At 46.5% G+C, this 18,368-nt stretch overlaps 1 protein-coding gene across 7 annotated transcripts in view; it reads right to left on the bottom strand.

Annotated features, from left to right (window-relative positions):
* The window catches only part of LOC110522816 (disabled homolog 2-interacting protein), a 251,182-nt gene that overhangs the window by 35,740 nt on the left and 197,074 nt on the right, over positions 1 to 18,368 (bottom strand). The gene's annotated exons all lie outside the window — the stretch shown is intronic.

Below are 18,368 nucleotides of genomic sequence, written 5' to 3'. Positions count from 1 at the left end.
CCCTCTCCACTACTGTTCCATCGATGTGGATAGGGGGGTGTTCCCTCTGCTGTTTCCTGAAGTCCACAATCATCTCCTTAGTTTTGTTGACGTTGAGTGTGAGGTTATTTTCCTGACACCACACTCCGAGGGCCCTCACCTCCTCCCTGTAGGCCGTCTCGTCGTTGTTGGTAATCAAGCCTACCACTGTTGTGTCGTCCGCAAACTTGATGATTGAGTTGGAGGCGTGCGTGGCCACGCAGTCGTGGGTGAACAGGGAGTACAGGAGAGGGCTCAGAACGCACCCTTGTGGGGCCCCAGTGTTGAGGATCAGCGGGGTGGAGATGTTGTTGCCTACCCTCACCACCTGGGGGCGGCCCGTCAGGAAGTCCAGTATCCAGTTGCACAGGGCGGGGTCGAGACCCAGGGTCTCGAGCTTGATGACGAGCTTGGAGGGTACTATGGTGTTGAATGCCGAGCTGTAGTCGATGAACAGCATTCTCACATAGGTATTCCTCTTGTCCAGATGGGTTAGGGCAGTGTGCAGTGTGGTTGAGATTGCATCGTCTGTGGACCTATTTGGGCGGTAAGCAAATTGGAGTGGGTCTAGGGTGTCGGGTAGGGTGGAGGTGATATGGTCCTTGACTAGTCTCTCAAAGCACTTCATGATGACGGAAGTGAGTGCTACGGGGCGGTAGTCGTTTAGCTCAGTTACCTTAGCTTTCTTGGGAACAGGAACAATGGTGGCCCTTTTGAAGCATGTGGGAACAACAGACTGGTATAGGGATTGATTGAATATGTCCGTAAACACACCGGCCAGCTGGTCTGCGCATGCTCTGAGGGCGCGGCTGGGGATGCCGTCTGGGCCTGCAGCCTTGCGAGGGTTAACACGTTTAAATGTCTTACTCACCTCGGCTGCAGTGAAGGAGAGTCCGCATGTTTTCGTTGCAGGCCGTGTCAGTGGCACTGTATTGTCCTCAAAGCGGGCAAAAAAGTTATTTAGTCTGCCTGGGAGCAGGACATCCTGGTCCGTGACTGGGCTGGATTTCTACTTGGAGTCCGTGATTGACTGTTGACCCTGCCACATGCCTCTTGTGTCTGAGCCGTTGAATTGAGATTCTACTTTGTCTCTGTACTGACGCTTAGCTTGTTTGATAGCCTTGCGGAGGGAATAGCTGCACTGTTTGTATTCGGTCATGTTACCAGTCACCTTGCCCTGATTAAAAGCAGTGGTTCGCGCTTTCAGTTTCACGCGAATGCTGCCATCAATCCACGGTTTCTGGTTAGGGAATGTTTTAATCGTTGCTATGGGAACGACATCTTCAACGCATGTTCTAATGAACTCGCACACCAAACCAGCGTATTCGTCAATATTGTTATCTGACGCAATACGAAACATGTCCCAGTCCACGTGATGGAAGCAGTCTTGGAGTGTGGAGTCAGCTTGGTCGAACCAGCGTTGGACAGACCTCAGCGTGGGAGCCTCTTGTTTTAGTTTCTGTCTGTAGGCAGGGATCAACAAAATGGAGTCGTGGTCAGCTTTTCCGAAAGGAGGGCGGGGCAGGGCCTTATATGCGTCGTGGAAGTTAGAGTAACAATGATCCAAGGTTTCGATATCAATCGATATGCTGATAAAATTTAGTGAGTCTTGTTTTCAGATTAGCTTTGTTAAAATCCCCAGCTACAATGAATGCAGCCTCCGGATAAATGGATTCCAGTTTGCAAAGAGTCAAATAAAGTTCGTTCAGAGCCATCGATGTGTCTGCTTGGGGGGGGGGATATATATGGCTGTGATTATAATCGAAGAGAATTCTCTTGGTAGATAATGCGGTCTACATTTGATTGTGAGGAATTCTAAATCAGGTGAACAGAAGGATTTGAGTTCCTGTATGTTTCTTTCATCACACCATGTCTCGTTAGCCATAAGGCATATGCCCCCGCCCCTCTTCTTACCAGAAAGATGTTTGTTTCTGTCGGCGCGATGCGTGGAGAAACCCGCTGGCTGCACCGCCTCCGATAGCGTCTCTCCAGTGAGCCATGTTTCCGTGAAGCAAAGAACGTTACAGTCTCTGATGTCCCTCTGGAATGCTACCCTTGCTTGGATTTCATCAACCTTGTTGTCAAGAGACTGGACATTGGCGAGAAGAATGCTAGGGAGTGGTGCACGATGTTCCCGTCTCCGGAGTCTGACCAGAAGACCGCCTCGTTTCCCTATTTTTCGGAGTCGTTTTTTGGGTCGCTGCATGGGATCCATTCCGTTGTCCTGGGTGAAAGGCAGAACACAGGATCCGCGTCGCGAAAAACATATTCTTGGTCGTACTGATGGTGAGTTGACGCTGATCTTATATTCAGTAGTTCTTCTTGACTGTATGTAATGAAACCTAAGATGACCTGGTTTACTAATGTAAGAAATAACACGTAAAAAAACAAAACACTGCATAGTTTCCTAGGAACGCGAAGCGAGGCGGCCATCTCTGTCGGCGCCGGAAGTACTGCTCCGGGGGGATGGCTAAATGGTTTGTGGTGCTTTCTCAGTCCTCTCCTGTACTCCCTGTTCACCCACAACTGCATGGCCTCGTAAGACTCCAACAACATTATTAAGTTTGCCTAAAGTGGTAGGTCTGATCACCGACAACGATGAGACAGCCTATTGGGAGGAGGTCAGAGACAACAACCTCTTCTTCAGCGTCGACAAGACAAAGGAGCTGATCGTGGACTACAGGAAACAGAGGGCCGAACACGCCCCCGATCACATCGACAGGGCTGTAGTGGAGCGGGTCGAGAGCTTCAAGTTCCTCTGTGTCCACATCACTAAGAATCTATCATGGTCCAAACACACCAACACAGTCGTGAAGAGGACATGACAACACTTCTGAAAATATTTGGCATGGGCCCTCAGATCCTCAAAAAGTTCTACAGCTGCACCACTGAGAGCTGGTTGACTGGCTGCATCACCGCTTGGTTCAGTAAGGCAACTGCTTGGCATCTAACCGCAAGTCACTACAGAGGGTAGTGCGTACGGCCCAGTACATCACTGTGGCCGAGTTCCCTGTCATCCAGGACCTCTATACCAGGCAATATCAGAGGAAGCCCCTAAAAGTTGTCAAAGACCCCAGCCACCCGAGTAATAGACTGCTCTCTCTGCTACTGCATGGCAAGTGGTACCTATGCACCAAGTCTGGAACCAACAGGAACCAGAACAGCTTTAGTTTGTGTGTTTGTATTGATATGGAGGCTATGTGTGCCTTTTCATTGTTTAAATGTAATTCTGTCCTTGAGCAGTTCTTGTCTATTGATGTTCTGTATGTTATTCTGTATTATGTTTTATATGTTGTGTGGACCCCAGGAAGAGTAGTTGCTGCTTTTGCAACAGTTAATGGGGATCCTAATAAAATACCCCACAAATACCATGACTGCTAAATAGTTAGTAAACTAGTTAACCAAAAATACCATAAGACTGCTAAATAGTTAGTAAACTAGTTAACCAAAAATACCATAAGACTGCTAAATAGTTAGTAAACTAGTTAACCAAAAATACCATAAGACTGCTAAATAGTTAGTAAACTAGTTAACCAAAAATACCATAAGACTGCTAAATAGTTAGTTAACTAGTTAACCAAAAATACCATAAGACTGCTAAATAGTTAGTTAACTAGTTAACCAAAAATACCATAAGACTGCTAAATAGTTAGTTAACTAGTTAACCAAAAATACCATAAGACTGCTAAATAGTTAGTAAACTAGTTAACCAAAAATACCATAAGACTGCTAAATAGTTAGTTAACTAGTTAACCAAAAATACCATAAGACTGCTAAATAGTTAGTTAACTAGTTAACCAAAAATACCATAAGACTGCTAAATAGTTAGTTAACTAGTTAACCAAAAATACCATAAGACTGCTAAATAGTTAGTAAACTAGTTAACCAAAAATACCATAAGACTGCTAAATAGTTAGTTAACTAGTTAACCAATAGCCACCTGGACTGTCTGCATTGACCTTTTATGCTGTAACTTGTTTTGACTCATTATCTACATGCCCTCTTTTACGCTGCTGCTACTCTCTGTCCATCATATATGCATAGTCACTTTAACCGTACTTACATACTACCTCAATAAGTCTGACTAACAGGTGTATGTAGTCTCGCTACTCTTTTTTCAAATGTCTTTCTACTGTTGTGTTATTTCTATACTTACCTACACACACACACACACACACACACACACACACACACACACACACACACACACACACACACACACACCTTTTTTCCCCCCGCAACATTGGTTAGAGCCTGTAAGTAAGCATTTTACAGTAAGGTCTACACCTGTTGTATTCGGTGTACGTGATAAATAAACTTGGATTTGATTTGATGAGGCATGTGACAAATACAATTTGATTGTTACTCAGTGTGAGTAGAACATATAGGGAGTAATGAATGATACATCACCACTCTCTAAAAATGATCCTAACATTAAAGGAAGACATGCTTACGAGTTAGTTTCCCTCTTTTGGAGTTTAGTCACTTTTTGTTCATGCTGGAAACAGAGCTGTGAAGTCCCTGAACATCTGGTTAATCAGAGCGGCCCAACAGGGTGAGGACAAGAGAGAAGAAACAGATGTAGTGAGAGGAGAGAGAGAGAGAGAGAGAGAGTGAGAGAGAGAGAGAGAGAGAGAGACAGAAAGAGAGAGAGAGAGAGAGACAGACACAGAGAGAAAGAGAGAAAAGGAGAGAGTAAAGGAGAGAGGGAGAAAAGAGAGAGAGAAAGTGAATCAGAGAGAAATAAGAGAAAGAGAGAGGGGGGTGCTCAACTCAGACAGGTTCTGTAGTTCTAAGCCTGTTATCCCAGATAATCAAAGCCTAGCAGCTGGAAGCCAATCAGAGCTTGATGTGCAGCAATAAGAGAGGCTTTCTGTTATCACACACGCCAGAGAGTGAAGCAAAAACTGTGTGAAAGAGAAAACTCCCTTCCATTTGCTGAGCACAATAATATTGACCTTTCCTCTGTGAATGGGCAGCCACCCGGCCCATCATTAGACTGGAAGTTCTTCTTGTCTTTCCTTTACCCGGCAGAATGTCAGCCAATTATGATCTCGTCTCCACCCATCTCTCTCTCTCCCTCCTCTGTCTGCCCTCCACCCATCTCTCTCTCTCCCTCCTCTGTCTGCCCTCCACCCATCTCTCTCTCCCTCCTCTGTCTGCCCTCCATCCATCTCTCTCTCCCTCCTCTGTCTGCCCTCCACCCCCCTCTCTCTCTCCCTCCTCTGTCTGCCCTCCACCCCTCTCTCTCTCTCCCTCCTCTGTCTGCCCTCCACCCCTCTCTCTCTCCCTCCTCTGTCTGCCCTCCACCCATCTCTCTCTCTCCCTCCTCTGTCTGCCCTGCACCCCTCTCTCTCTCTCCCTCCCTCCTCTGTCTGCCCTCCACCCATCTCTCTCTCTCCCTCCTCTGTCTGCCCTCAACCCATCTCTCTCTCTCCCTCCTCTGTCTGCCCTCCACCCCCCTCTCTCTCTCCCTCCTCTGTCTGCTTTCCACCCCCCTCTCTCTCTCCCTCCTCTGTCTGCCCTCAACCCATCTCTCTCTCTCCCTCCTCTGGCTGCCCTCCACCCCCCTCTCGCTCTCCCTCCTCTGTCTGCTTTCCACCCATCTCTCTCTCTCCCTCCGCTGTCTGCCCTCCACCCCTCTCTATGTCTATCTCTCTATTCCTCTCTCTCTTTCCATCTCAATCAATTCAATTCAAAGGGGCTTTATTGGCATGGGAAATGTGTTCACATTTCATGAGAGATATGAGAGATATTAAAAGGGAAGGGAGGGAAAGGGGAGAGGAAGGGAAGAGGGAGAGGAAGAGAAGAGGGAGTACAAGACATCAAACTCCAGCAGATGAGAGTCTCCCTGCAGACTGCCTTACCTGGCAGCAAAACTCATAAAGCCCTGTCTATCCCAGCGCCTTACAGCCACAAATAACATCAGAGATAGGGTGTGCGTGTATGTGTGACAGCTTAGTTGTATTTTCTCTGGGGCAGTAGTGAGGCCATAGAAATGTGTGTGTGTGTGAAAGAGAGAGAGAGTGTGTGTGAGTATGCGTATGCGCGCATGTGTGTGTGTGTGTGTGTGTGTGTGTGTGTGTGTGTGTGTGTGTGTGTGTGTGTGTGTGTGTGTGTGTGTGTGTGTGTGTGTGTGTGTGTGTGTGTGTGTGTGTGTGAAAGAGAGAGAGAGAGAGAATGTGTGAGTATGCATAAGTGTGTGAACAGAGGCATCATGTCTGAACAGAGGCATCATGTCTGAACAGAGGCATCATGTCTGAAAAGAGGCATCATGTCTGAAAAGAGGCATCATGTCTGAACAGAGGCATCATGTCTGAACAGAGGCATCATGTCTGAACAGAGGCATCATGTCTGAAAAGAGGCATCATGTCTGAAAAGAGGCATCATGTCACACAAGAACAAGACTGCCGATAGAACAAACAGAGTATTACTGTATGTACGCACATAGCAACATGGACAGGAGCTGGATACAGAACAAATAGCTGAAGAAATCAGGACTTGGACATTGCCTGCGTCAGGTGTACATCTAATTGCAAAACACAAATAAAACATGGACATACACGCACACACAGGGGGCGGCAGGTAGCCTCGAGGTTAAGAGCGTTGGGACAGTAACCAAACGGTTGCTGGTTCTAATCTCGGAGCCGACAAGGTGGAAAAATCTGTCTCTGTGCCCTTGAGGAAGGCGCTGGACAATGGTGACACTGGCTGTGACAGCAGTCCTTGCGGCTGTCACACACACCCTATCTGTGATGTCATACGTGACTGTAAGGCGGTGGGATAGACAGGGCTTTCTGAAAGAAACACACTTACACAACACACTTGTCTAAGTGTGTTACAGGACAAATAGCACCCAAATAATGATTAATTACACACACAAACCTGAACAGACCCTAACCAACAGAACACATTCCGTTCCCGTATTGGAGCGTCACATGAAGTGGCTATCACAGGTAGGTACAGTACAGCCCAGGAATGAGTCCCTCGTTAAGAAGAAGACAAAAGCAGTCCTTCGTTCCCGTGTTGACGCATGCAGATCTGTCTCTCCTTCTGTAAGGTGTTTCCATGGCAAAATGAGAGAGAAATGCAGGAGTGAGAGCCAACTAAAATAATGTGATAATGTGGGGTAGAGGAGGCGAGAGAGAGAGAGAGGGGGAGACTGTCTTGGCATTTTCCTCCACCACGTCCACGCTCTTTAAATTGGCCTGTCCTTGTATGTGGTTGACCCTGTTTGATTATTCAATAGCTTCAGGGGAGGAGACACACACACCGGTGTGCATAGTGTTTAATAGTGTACACCATAAACCCCCAGAGTCAAGACAGGAAGCCTTTCCAATAAAGGAGTGAAGACAAGGACAATGGCGTTCTGGCTTTTGGGAATTGCAGTGATAACGCTGTAGAAAACAGGGGGTAAGAGAGATTACATCAACGATTCGTTCGATCAATAACCCTGGCTTAACAGCCCCGGGCTGGGACAGGAACCCCCCCCCCCCCCTCTCCTCTATCAACCTTCCATCTCTCCCTCCTTCCTCCCTCCCTCTCCCTTCCTCCATCCCCCCTTTTCCCTCTCCCTCTCGATAGTTGGAGTACGGCTTTCACCCAATATCATCAGCACCCTGCAGATATGGGGGGGAAGCCATGTGTCTGTGTGTGTGTGTGTGCGTGTGTGTGTGTGTGTGTGTGTACTGTATGTTTGTTGTTTTGTAAATGTGCATGGTGTGTGTGTGTGTGTGTGTGTGTGTGTGTGTGTGTGTGTGTGTGTGTAGGTAAGTATAGAAATAAAACAACAGTAGAAAGACATTTGAAAAAAGAGTAGCGAGACTACATACACCTGTTAGTCAGACTTATTGAGGTAGTATGTAAGTACGGTTAAAGTGACTATGCATATATGATGGACAGAGAGTAGCAGCAGCGTAAAAGAGGGCATGTAGATAATGAGTCAAAACAAGTTACAGCATAAAAGGTCAATGCAGACAGTCCAGGTGGCTATTGGTTAACTAGTTAACTGACTATTTAGCAGTCTTATGGTATTTTCGGTTAACTAGTTTACTAACTATTTAGCAGTCTTATGGTATTTTTGGTTAACTAGTTTACTAACTATTTAGCAGTCTTATGGTCTTTTTGGTTAACTAGTTTACTAACTATTTAGCAGTCTTATGGTATTTTTGGTTAACTAGTTAACTAACTATTTAGCAGTCTTATGGTATTTTTGGTTAACTAGTTTACTAACTATTTAGCAGTCTTATGGTATTTTTGGTTAACTAGTTTACTAACTATTTAGCAGTCTTATGGTATTTTTGGTTAACTAGTTTACTAACTATTTAGCAGTCTTATGGTATTTGTGGGGTATTTTATTAGGATCCCCATTAACTGTTGCAAAAGCAGCAACTACTCTTCCTGGGGTCCACACAACATATAAAACATAATACAGAATAACATACAGAACATCAATAGACAAGAACTGCTCAAGGACAGAATTACATTTAAAAAATGAAAAGGCACACATAGCCTCCATATCAATGCAAACACACAAACTAAAGCTGTTCTGGTTCCTGTTGGTTCCAGACTTGGTGCATAGGTACCACTTGCCATGCAGTAGCAGAGAGAACAGTCTATTACTTGGGTGGCTGGGGTCTTTGACAACTTTTAGGGGCTTCCTCTGATATTGCCTGGTATAGAGGTCCTGGATGACAGGGAACTCGGCCACAGTGATGTACTGGGCCGTACGCACTACCCTCTGTAGTGACTTGCGGTTAGATGCCAAGCAGTTGCCTTACTGTACCAAGCGGTGATGCAGCCAGTCAACCAGCTCTCAATGGTGCAGCTGTAGAATTTTTTGAGGATCTGAGGGCCCATGCCAAATATTTTCAGCCTCCTGAGGAGGAAGAAGTGTTGTCGTGCCCTCTTCACGACTGTGTTGGTGTGTTTGAACCATGATAGATCCTTAGTGATGTGGACACAGAGGAACTTGAAGCTGTGTGTGTGTGTGTGTGTGTGTGTGTGTGTGTGTGTGTGTGTGTGTGTGTGTGTGTGTGTGTGTGTGTGTGTGTGTGTGTGTGTGTGTGTATGAGTGTCAGTGCAGTACAGGGTTCCCAAAATTGGCACGCAGGTGATTTATTTATAACATTTTTTGGGACATAAAAGACTAAAAAGACACGTAAATCATCTCCAAGTGATTTCAACTTTGTTCCAAACTATTCCCACGCATAATAGAGCGATATACACTCACCAGCCAGGTCTGTGTGTGTGTATGTGTGTGCAGTGAGTCACGTAGCTGTGGCTTACTATATAAAGCAGGCAGATAGGCATTGAGGCATTCAGTTACTGTTCGACTAAACGTTAGAATGGGCAAGATGAGTGACATAAGCGACTTTGAGTGTGGTATGATCGTCAGTGCCAGGCGCGCCACATCCAGTATATCAGAAATGGCCTCCTGGGGCTTTTCATGCACGACAGATGGAACAGGTTGTTCGCAGCATGAATTTAGCTCCGTCCAATCTGCAGCAACTGCATGATGCTATCGCTTCAGCGTGGACCAACATCCCTGTGGAATGTTTCTGACACCTTGCAGAACGCCCCGGAGAATTCAGGATGTTATGGAGGCAAAGAGGGGTCCGACCCAGATGGGGTGCACCTAATAAACTGCATGTGATCGTATACAAATGTATGCAAGGTTTGCAATGATTATGTTTGATCCAAATATTATATCCGTTTGGGCTATCTTGAGGGTCAATTTGCCGTCTACAAATTATAATAGGCCCATGGCTGAATATAGTTGATGATCCCTGGTGTAGTATGTGTGAGTGTGTGGGTAGAGTTCAGTGAAGAGGAGTCAGTACCATAAAAAAAGGTGGTCATTGCAAATAGTCCGGGTGGCCATTTGATTAACTGTTCAGCAGTCTTATGGCTTGGTGGTAGAAGCTGTACAGGAGCCTTTTGGTGTAGAACAGTCTATGACTTGGGTGACTGGAGTCTTTGACAACTTTTAGGGGCTTCCTCTGACACCGCCTGGTATAGAGGTCCCGGATGACAGGAAGCTCGGCCCCAGTGATGTACTGGGCTGTACGCACTACCCTCTGTAGCACCTTGCGGTCGGATGCCAATAAGTTGCCATACCAAGTGGGTTTGCAGCCAGTCAAGATGCTCTCAATGGTGCAGCTGTAGAACTTTTTGAGGATCTGACGGCCCATGTCAAATCTTTTCAGCCTCCTGAGGAGGAAGAAGTGTTGTCGTGCCCTCTTCACGACTGTGTTGGTGTGTGTGGATCATGATAGATCCTTAGTGATGTGGACACAGAGGAACTTGAAGCTCTCAACCCGCTCCACTACAGCCCCACCGATGTGAATGGGGGCTTGCTCGGCCCTCTGTTTCCTGAAGTCCACAATCAGCTTCTTTGTCTTGCTGACGTTGAGGGAGAGGTTGTTGTCCTGGCACCACACTGCCAGGTCTCTTTACTCCTCCCTATAGGCTGTCTCATCATCAACAGTGATCAGGCCCACCACCATCGTATCATCTGCAAATTTAAGGATGGTATTGGAGTCGTGCGCGGGAAAGACAAAAAGGAGTGATGAGAGAAGAATTGGGAGTGATAGAGGAGAGAGGAAGAGGGAGACCTAGAGGGACAGATTCCATTGATTGGCAGCTTGAGTTTCACCTTGTAGTCAGAGCTGGAACTGGGGAGTGGAACAGCAGCAGACTGCAGGGGAAAGAACCCGCCCAAATGATCCATACCTTCATAGAAGTCACAACTGGCACCATATCTAAGAAACAAATACACAACCACACACACACACACACAAACACGCAGACGCGCGCACGCACACGCACACACACACACTCTCTCACACTCTTTGTTATCTATCTTGAATACCCCTACCTACATGCATTTATTACCTCAATCACCTCAACTACCTCGTACCCCCAGCACATTGATTCTGTAGTGGTGCTCCTTGCATAGCCTCCTTATAGTTACTTTAACTATGTTTTTAACTGCATTGTTGGGAAAGGGCTCGTAAGTAAGCATTTCACGATAAAGTCTACACCTGTTGTATTCGTATTGCATGTGACAAATAACATTTGATTTGAACCTTACTCTTATCTCACTCACTATTAACAATAACAACCTGTTAAAGACTCAGCAGCTGTCTGCCAAGAAAACCAACTTGTGCCCTGAGACACTAATTTGCAGGGTGTGTGTTTTTGTGTGTGAGATGGCACGAAGCAGCACATGGTTTGAAGCAATGAATCATACAGACTAGCAGTGCTGCTGCCCCATGAAGACCAAATTGAGCGCTGAGACAGAAGAGAAGAGGGGATGTTTACACTTCATCTAATTAAATAATGAGGACTCTGCTACTCGAGGGCGACGCAGGGAAGAAGGGAAGAAGGGGAGGATGGAGGAATGGAGAGATAGAAGAGAGAGGGAGGGTGAATTTGTTATCCGATTGTCTGCTCCTGTGGATGAAGAGCCACTTAATACCATCCGTTAGGTTGGTTTACCTCCAGGGCAGTACAACAGAAACACTAACAGCAGAAGAAGATGTTTCCTGTTTGCTGTGGCCAGCTGAGCTCTATCCACCAAAATAATTGTTCCCAGAAGTCCATGGTTCCTGATTGTAAATAGCCTCTACTACGAGACGAGAGGGAGAGTGAGAGGGAGAGAAAGAGAGAGGGAGAGAGAGAGGGAGAGGAGAGAGATGGAGAAGAGAGAGGAGAGAGGGAGAGAGGAGAGAGGGAGAGGGAGAGAGAGGGAGAGAGAGACTAGAGGGGCTACACAGCGTATCCAATAGAGAGAGAGAGAGACTAGAGGGACTACACAGCGTATCCAATAGAGAGAGAGAGAGAGACTAGAGGGGCTACACAGCGTATCCAATAGAGAGAGAGAGAGACAAGAGGGACTACACAGTGCATCCAATAGAGAGAGAGAGATAGAATAGAGGGGCTACACAGCATATCCAATAGAGAGATAGAGAGACTAGAGGGACTACACAGTGTATCCAATAGAGAGATAGAGAGACAAGAGGGGCTACACAGCATATCCAATAGAGAGAGAGAGACTAGAGGGGCTACACAGCGTATCCAATAGAGAGACAGAGAGAGACTAGAGGGACAACACAGTGTATCCAATAGAGAGATAGAGAGACTAGAGGGGCTACACAGCGTATCCAATAGAGAGAGAGAGAGAGAGAGAGAGAGAGAGAGAGACTAGAGGGGCTACACAGCGTATCCAACAGAGAGAGAGAGAGAGACTAGAGGGGCTACACAGCCTATCCAATAGAGGGAGAGAGAGAGAGAGACTAGAAGGACTACACAGCATATCCAATAGAGAGAGAGAGAGAGAGAGAGAGAGAGAGAGAGAGAGAGAGACTAGAGGTGCTACACAGCGTATCCAATAGAGAGAGAGAGAGCGAGACTAGAGGGGCTACACAGCGTATCCAATAGAGAGAGAGAGAGAGAGGGGCTACACAGCATATCCAATAGAGAGAGAGAGAGAGAGAGACTAGAGGGGCTACACAGCGTATCCAATAGAGAGAGAGAGAGAGACTAGAGGGGCTACACAGCATATCCAATAGAGAGAGAGAGACTAGAGGGGCTACACAGCGTATCCAATAGAGAGAGAGAGAGAGAGAGAGAGAGAGAGAGAGAGAGAGAGACTAGAGGGGCTACACAGCATATCCAATAGAGAGAGAGAGAGAGAGACTAGAGGGGCTACACAGCGTATCCAATAGAGAGAGAGAGAGAGAGACTAGAGGGGCTACACATCGTATCCAATAGAGAGAGAGAGAGACTAGAGGGACTACACAGCATATCCAATAGAGAGAGAGAGAGAGAGAGAGAGAGAGAGAGAGAGAGAGAGACTAGAGGGGCTACACAGCATATCCAATAGAGAGAGAGAGAGAGACTAGAGGGGCTACACGGCGTATCCAATAGAGAGAGAGAGAGAGAGAGAGACTAGAGGGGCTACACAGCGTATCCAATAGAGAGAGAGAGAGAGACTAGAGGGGCTACACAGCATATCCAATAGAGAGAGAGAGAGAGAGAGAGACTAGAGGGGCTACACATCATATCCAATAGAGAGAGAGAGAGACTAGAGGGACTACACAGCATGTCCAATAGAGAGAGAGAGAGAGAGAGACTAGAGGGGCTACACAGCGTATCCAATAGAGAGAGAGAGAGAGACTAGAGGGGCTACACAGCATATCCAATAGAGAGAGAGAGAGAGAGAGAGACTAGAGGGGCTACACATCATGTCCAATAGAGAGAGAGAGAGAGACTAGAGGGACTACACAGCGTATCCAATAGAGAGAGAGAGACTAGAGGGGCTACACAGCATGTCCAATAGAGAGAGAGAGAGAGAGAGACTAGAGGGGCTACACAGCGTATCCAATAGAGAGAGAGAGAGAGACTAGAGGGGCTACACAGCATGTCCAATAGAGAGAGAGAGAGAGAGAGACTAGAGGGGCTACACAGCGTATCCAATAGAGAGAGAGAGAGAGACTAGAGGGGCTACACAGCATATCCAATAGAGAGAGAGAGAGAGAGAGAGACTAGAGGGGCTACACAGCGTATCCAATAGAGAGAGAGAGAGAGACTAGAGGGGCTACACAGCATATCCAATAGAGAGAGAGAGAGAGAGAGAGACTAGAGGGGCTACACATCATATCCAATAGAGAGAGAGAGAGACTAGAGGGACTACACAGCATGTCCAATAGAGAGAGAGAGAGAGAGAGCGAGAGAGAGAGACTAGAGGGGCTACACAGCGTATCCAATAGAGAGAGAGAGAGAGAGAGACTAGACTGATGAAGTCAGTCAGAGAGAGAAAGTCAGGGAGCTTCAAAGCTATGTTCAGGAGACAATGTCAAGAGCGTCATTGCTGGCTGGCTTGCGCTCAAGTTGTCCTTGGCAACTGGAAAATAACATAAAGAGAAAAGAGCAAAGAAACCTCCTCTCACCGAGGCAGCAGCCAATGAATGTTGCATACAGTACAATAATAGGCATTGCAGTAGGTGGCCAACTTGATAGCTTGAGAGAGAGAGTGGGTGTGGTAGTGTGGTAGAGTGTAGACTGCTACCTGGATGAGAGATCATCTCTCAGAACCGACCCCAAAACAAGCTCAAAACACAATGCTAACACAGTGGGTTAATCTAGGCCTGCTAACACAACAGCTAACACCAACGCCTCTCTTCTCTTTTGTTCTGTTGAACATCCATCCCAAACATCTCTGAGCTTCACAACCCATCCCAAACATCTCTGAGCTTCACAACCCATCCCAAACATCTCTGAGCTTCACAACCCATCCCAAACATCTCTGAGCTTCACAACCCATCCCAAACATCTCTGAGCTTTACAACCCATCCCAAACATCTCTGAGCTTCACAACCCATCCCAAACATCTCTGAGCTTCACAATCCATCCCAAACATCTCTGAGCTTCACAATCCATCCCAAACATCTCTGAGCTTCACAACCCATCCCAAACATCTCTGAGCTTCACAATCCATCCCAAACATCTCTGAGCTTTACAACCCATCCCAAACATCTCTGAGCTTCACAACCCATCCCAAACATCTCTGAGCTTCACAACCCATCCCAAACATCTCTGAGCTTCACAACCCATCCCAAACATCTCTGAGCTTCACAACCCATCCCAAACATCTCTGAGCTTCACAATCCATCCCAAACATCTCTGAGCTTCACAACCCATCCCAAACATCTCTGAGCTTTACAACCCATCCCAAACATCTCTGAGCTTCACAACCCATCCCAAACATCTCTGAGCTTTACAATCCATCCCAAACATCTCTGAGCTTCACAACCCATCCCAAACATCTCTGAGCTTCACAACCCATCCCAAACATCTCTGAGCTTCACAACCCATCCCAAACATCTCTGAGCTTCACAACCCATCCCAAACATCTCTGAGCTTCACAACCCATCCCAAACATCTCTGAGCTTCACAACCCATCCCAAACATCTCTGAGCTTCACAATCCATCCCAAACATCTCTGAGCTTCACAACCCATCCCAAACATCTCTGAGCTTTACAACCCATCCCAAACATCTCTGAGCTTCACAACCCATCCCAAATATCTCTGAGCTTCACAACCCATCCCAAACATCTCTGAGCTTTACAACCCATCCCAAACATCTCTGAGCTTCACAACCCATCCCAAACATCTCTGAGCTTCACAACCCATCCCAAACATCTCTGAGCTTCACAACCCATCCCAAACATCTCTGAGCTTCACAATCCATCCCAAACATCTCTGAGCTTCACAACCCATCCCAAACATCTCTGAGCTTTACAATCCATCCCAAACATCTCTGAGCTTCACAACCCATCCCAAACATCTCTGAGCTTCACAACCCATCCCAAACATCTCTGAGCTTCACAACCCATCCCAAACATCTCTGAGCTTCACAACCCATCCCAAACATCTCTGAGCTTTACAACCCATCCCAAACATCTCTGAGCTTCACAACCCATCCCAAACATCTCTGAGCTTCACAACCCATCCCAAACATCTCTGAGCTTCACAACCCATCCCAAACATCTCTGAGCTTCACAACCCATCCCAAACATCTCTGAGCTTCACAATCCATCCCAAACATCTCTGAGCTTCACAACCCATCCCAAACATCTCTGAGCTTTACAACCCATCCCAAACATCTCTGAGCTTCACAACCCATCCCAAACATCTCTGAGCTTTACAATCCATCCCAAACATCTCTGAGCTTCACAACCCATCCCAAACATCTCTGAGCTTCACAACCCATCCCAAACATCTCTGAGCTTCACAACCCATCCCAAACATCTCTGAGCTTCACAACCCATCCCAAACATCTCTGAGCTTCACAACCCATCCCAAACATCTCTGAGCTTCACAACCCATCCCAAACATCTCTGAGCTTCACAATCCATCCCAAACATCTCTGAGCTTCACAACCCATCCCAAACATCTCTGAGCTTTACAACCCATCCCAAACATCTCTGAGCTTCACAACCCATCCCAAATATCTCTGAGCTTCACAACCCATCCCAAACATCTCTGAGCTTTACAACCCATCCCAAACATCTCTGAGCTTCACAACCCATCCCAAACATCTCTGAGCTTCACAACCCATCCCAAACATCTCTGAGCTTCACAACCCATCCCAAACATCTCTGAGCTTCACAATCCATCCCAAACATCTCTGAGCTTCACAACCCATCCCAAACATCTCTGAGCTTTACAATCCATCCCAAACATCTCTGAGCTTCACAACCCATCCCAAACATCTCTGAGCTTCACAACCCATCCCAAACATCTCTGAGCTTCACAACCCATCCCAAACATCTCTGAGCTTCACAAACCATCCCAAACATCTCTGAGCTTCACAACCCATCCCAAACATCTCTGAGCTTTACAACCCATCCCAAACATCTCTGAGCTTCACAACCCATCCCAAACATCTCTGAGCTTCACAAACCATCCCAAACATCTCTGAGCTTCACAACCCATCCCAAACATCTCTGAGCTTTACAATCCATCCCAAACATCTCTGAGCTTCACAACCCATCCCAAACATCTCTGAGCTTCACAAACCATCCCAAACATCTCTGAGCTTCACAACCCATCCCAAACATCTCTGAGCTTTACAACCCATCCCAAACATCTCTGAGCTTCACAACCCATCCCAAACATCTCTGAGCTTCACAAACCATCCCAAACATCTCTGAGCTTCACAACCCATCCCAAACATCTCTGAGCTTTACAATCCATCCCAAACATCTCTGAGCTTCACAACCCATCCCAAACATCTCTGAGCTTCACAAACCATCCCGAACATCTCTGAGCTTCACAACCCATCCCAAACATCTCTGAGCTTCACAATCCATCCCAAACATCTCTGAGCTTCACAACCCATCCCAAACATCTCTGAGCTTCACAACCCATCCCAAACATCTCTGAGCTTCACAACCCATCCCAAACATCTCTGAGCTTCACAACCCATCCCAAACATCTCTGAGCTTTACAATCCATCCCAAACATCTCTGAGCTTCACAACCCATCCCAAACATCTCTGAGCTTCACAAACCATCCCAAACATCTCTGAGCTTCACAACCCATCCCAAACATCTCTGACCTTCACAATCCATCCCAAACATCTCTGAGCTTCACAACCCATCCCAAACATCTCTGAGCTTCACAACCCATCCCAAACATCTCTGAGCTTTACAATCCATCCCAAACATCTCTGAGCTTCACAACCCATCCCAAACATCTCTGAGCTTTACAATCCATCCCAAACATCTCTGAGCTTCACAACCCATCCCAAACATCTCTGAGCTTCACAATCCATCCCAAACATCTCTGAGCTTCACAATCCATCCCAAACATCTCTGAGCTTCACAACCCATCCCAAACATCTCTGAGCTTTACAATCCATCCCAAACATCTCTGAGCTTCACAACCCATCCCAAACATCTCTGAGCTTCACAACCCATCCCAAACATCTCTGAGCTTTACAACCCATCCCAAACATCTCTGAGCTTCACAACCCATCCCAAACATCTCTGAGCTTTACAACCCATCCCAAACATCTCTGAGCTTCACAACCCATCCCAAACATCTCTGAGCTTTACAACCCATCCCAAACATCTCTGAGCTTTACAACCCATCCCAAACATCTCTGAGCTTCACAACCCATCCCAAACATCTCTGAGCTTCACAACCCATCCCAAACATCTCTGAGCTTCACAATCCATCCCAAACATCTCTGAGCTTCACAACCCATCCCAAACATCTCTGAGCTTCACAACCCATCCCAAACATCTCTGAGCTTTACAACCCATCCCAAACATCTATGAGCTCTACAACCCTGCAGGAAAATGAACTAAGGAGAACTGAGGGTGGATTAACATCAGTTTGGGATCTAATACTTTCTCTGTTAAACTAACATGAGCCCATCTGCTCCACTAGCGGTTAAAAGGAAAAAGTGAAGACTCTATTAAACAAACAGGAAATACACCCTCTGGCCTCTGGCTCTGCTGAGACAGCTGCTGGCCCAGGTCAAATATTTAAAAAGCATTTAGTCAGGTTCGACCACATTCCTGAGGTTGACTTGCCTTCAGTTTGAACTCGGTGACATAGAATACTACTGTAATACAGAATAAAAGCTGAGTTCTGATAGCTGTGTGTTGCACAGAGGATGACAGACATTGACCTTACTTAGTCAACGCTCCTGTTGCAGTTGCTACCTTGAGCAAAGTCTTAGACAGGAAACATTGAGAGCAAATTGAACCAAAACATTTGTAAAACAAAAGTAAATGTGTTTGTGAACGAGTCATCTTTATGATCGCTGGGT

The sequence above is a fragment of the Oncorhynchus mykiss genome, chromosome 5 (genome assembly GCF_013265735.2).
Source record: "Oncorhynchus mykiss isolate Arlee chromosome 5, USDA_OmykA_1.1, whole genome shotgun sequence".
In the NCBI taxonomy this organism is placed as follows: Eukaryota; Metazoa; Chordata; class Actinopteri; order Salmoniformes; family Salmonidae; genus Oncorhynchus; species Oncorhynchus mykiss.
The sequence above is the reverse complement of the archived record's forward strand: the minus strand, read 5'-3'. Positions and strand labels throughout refer to the sequence as shown.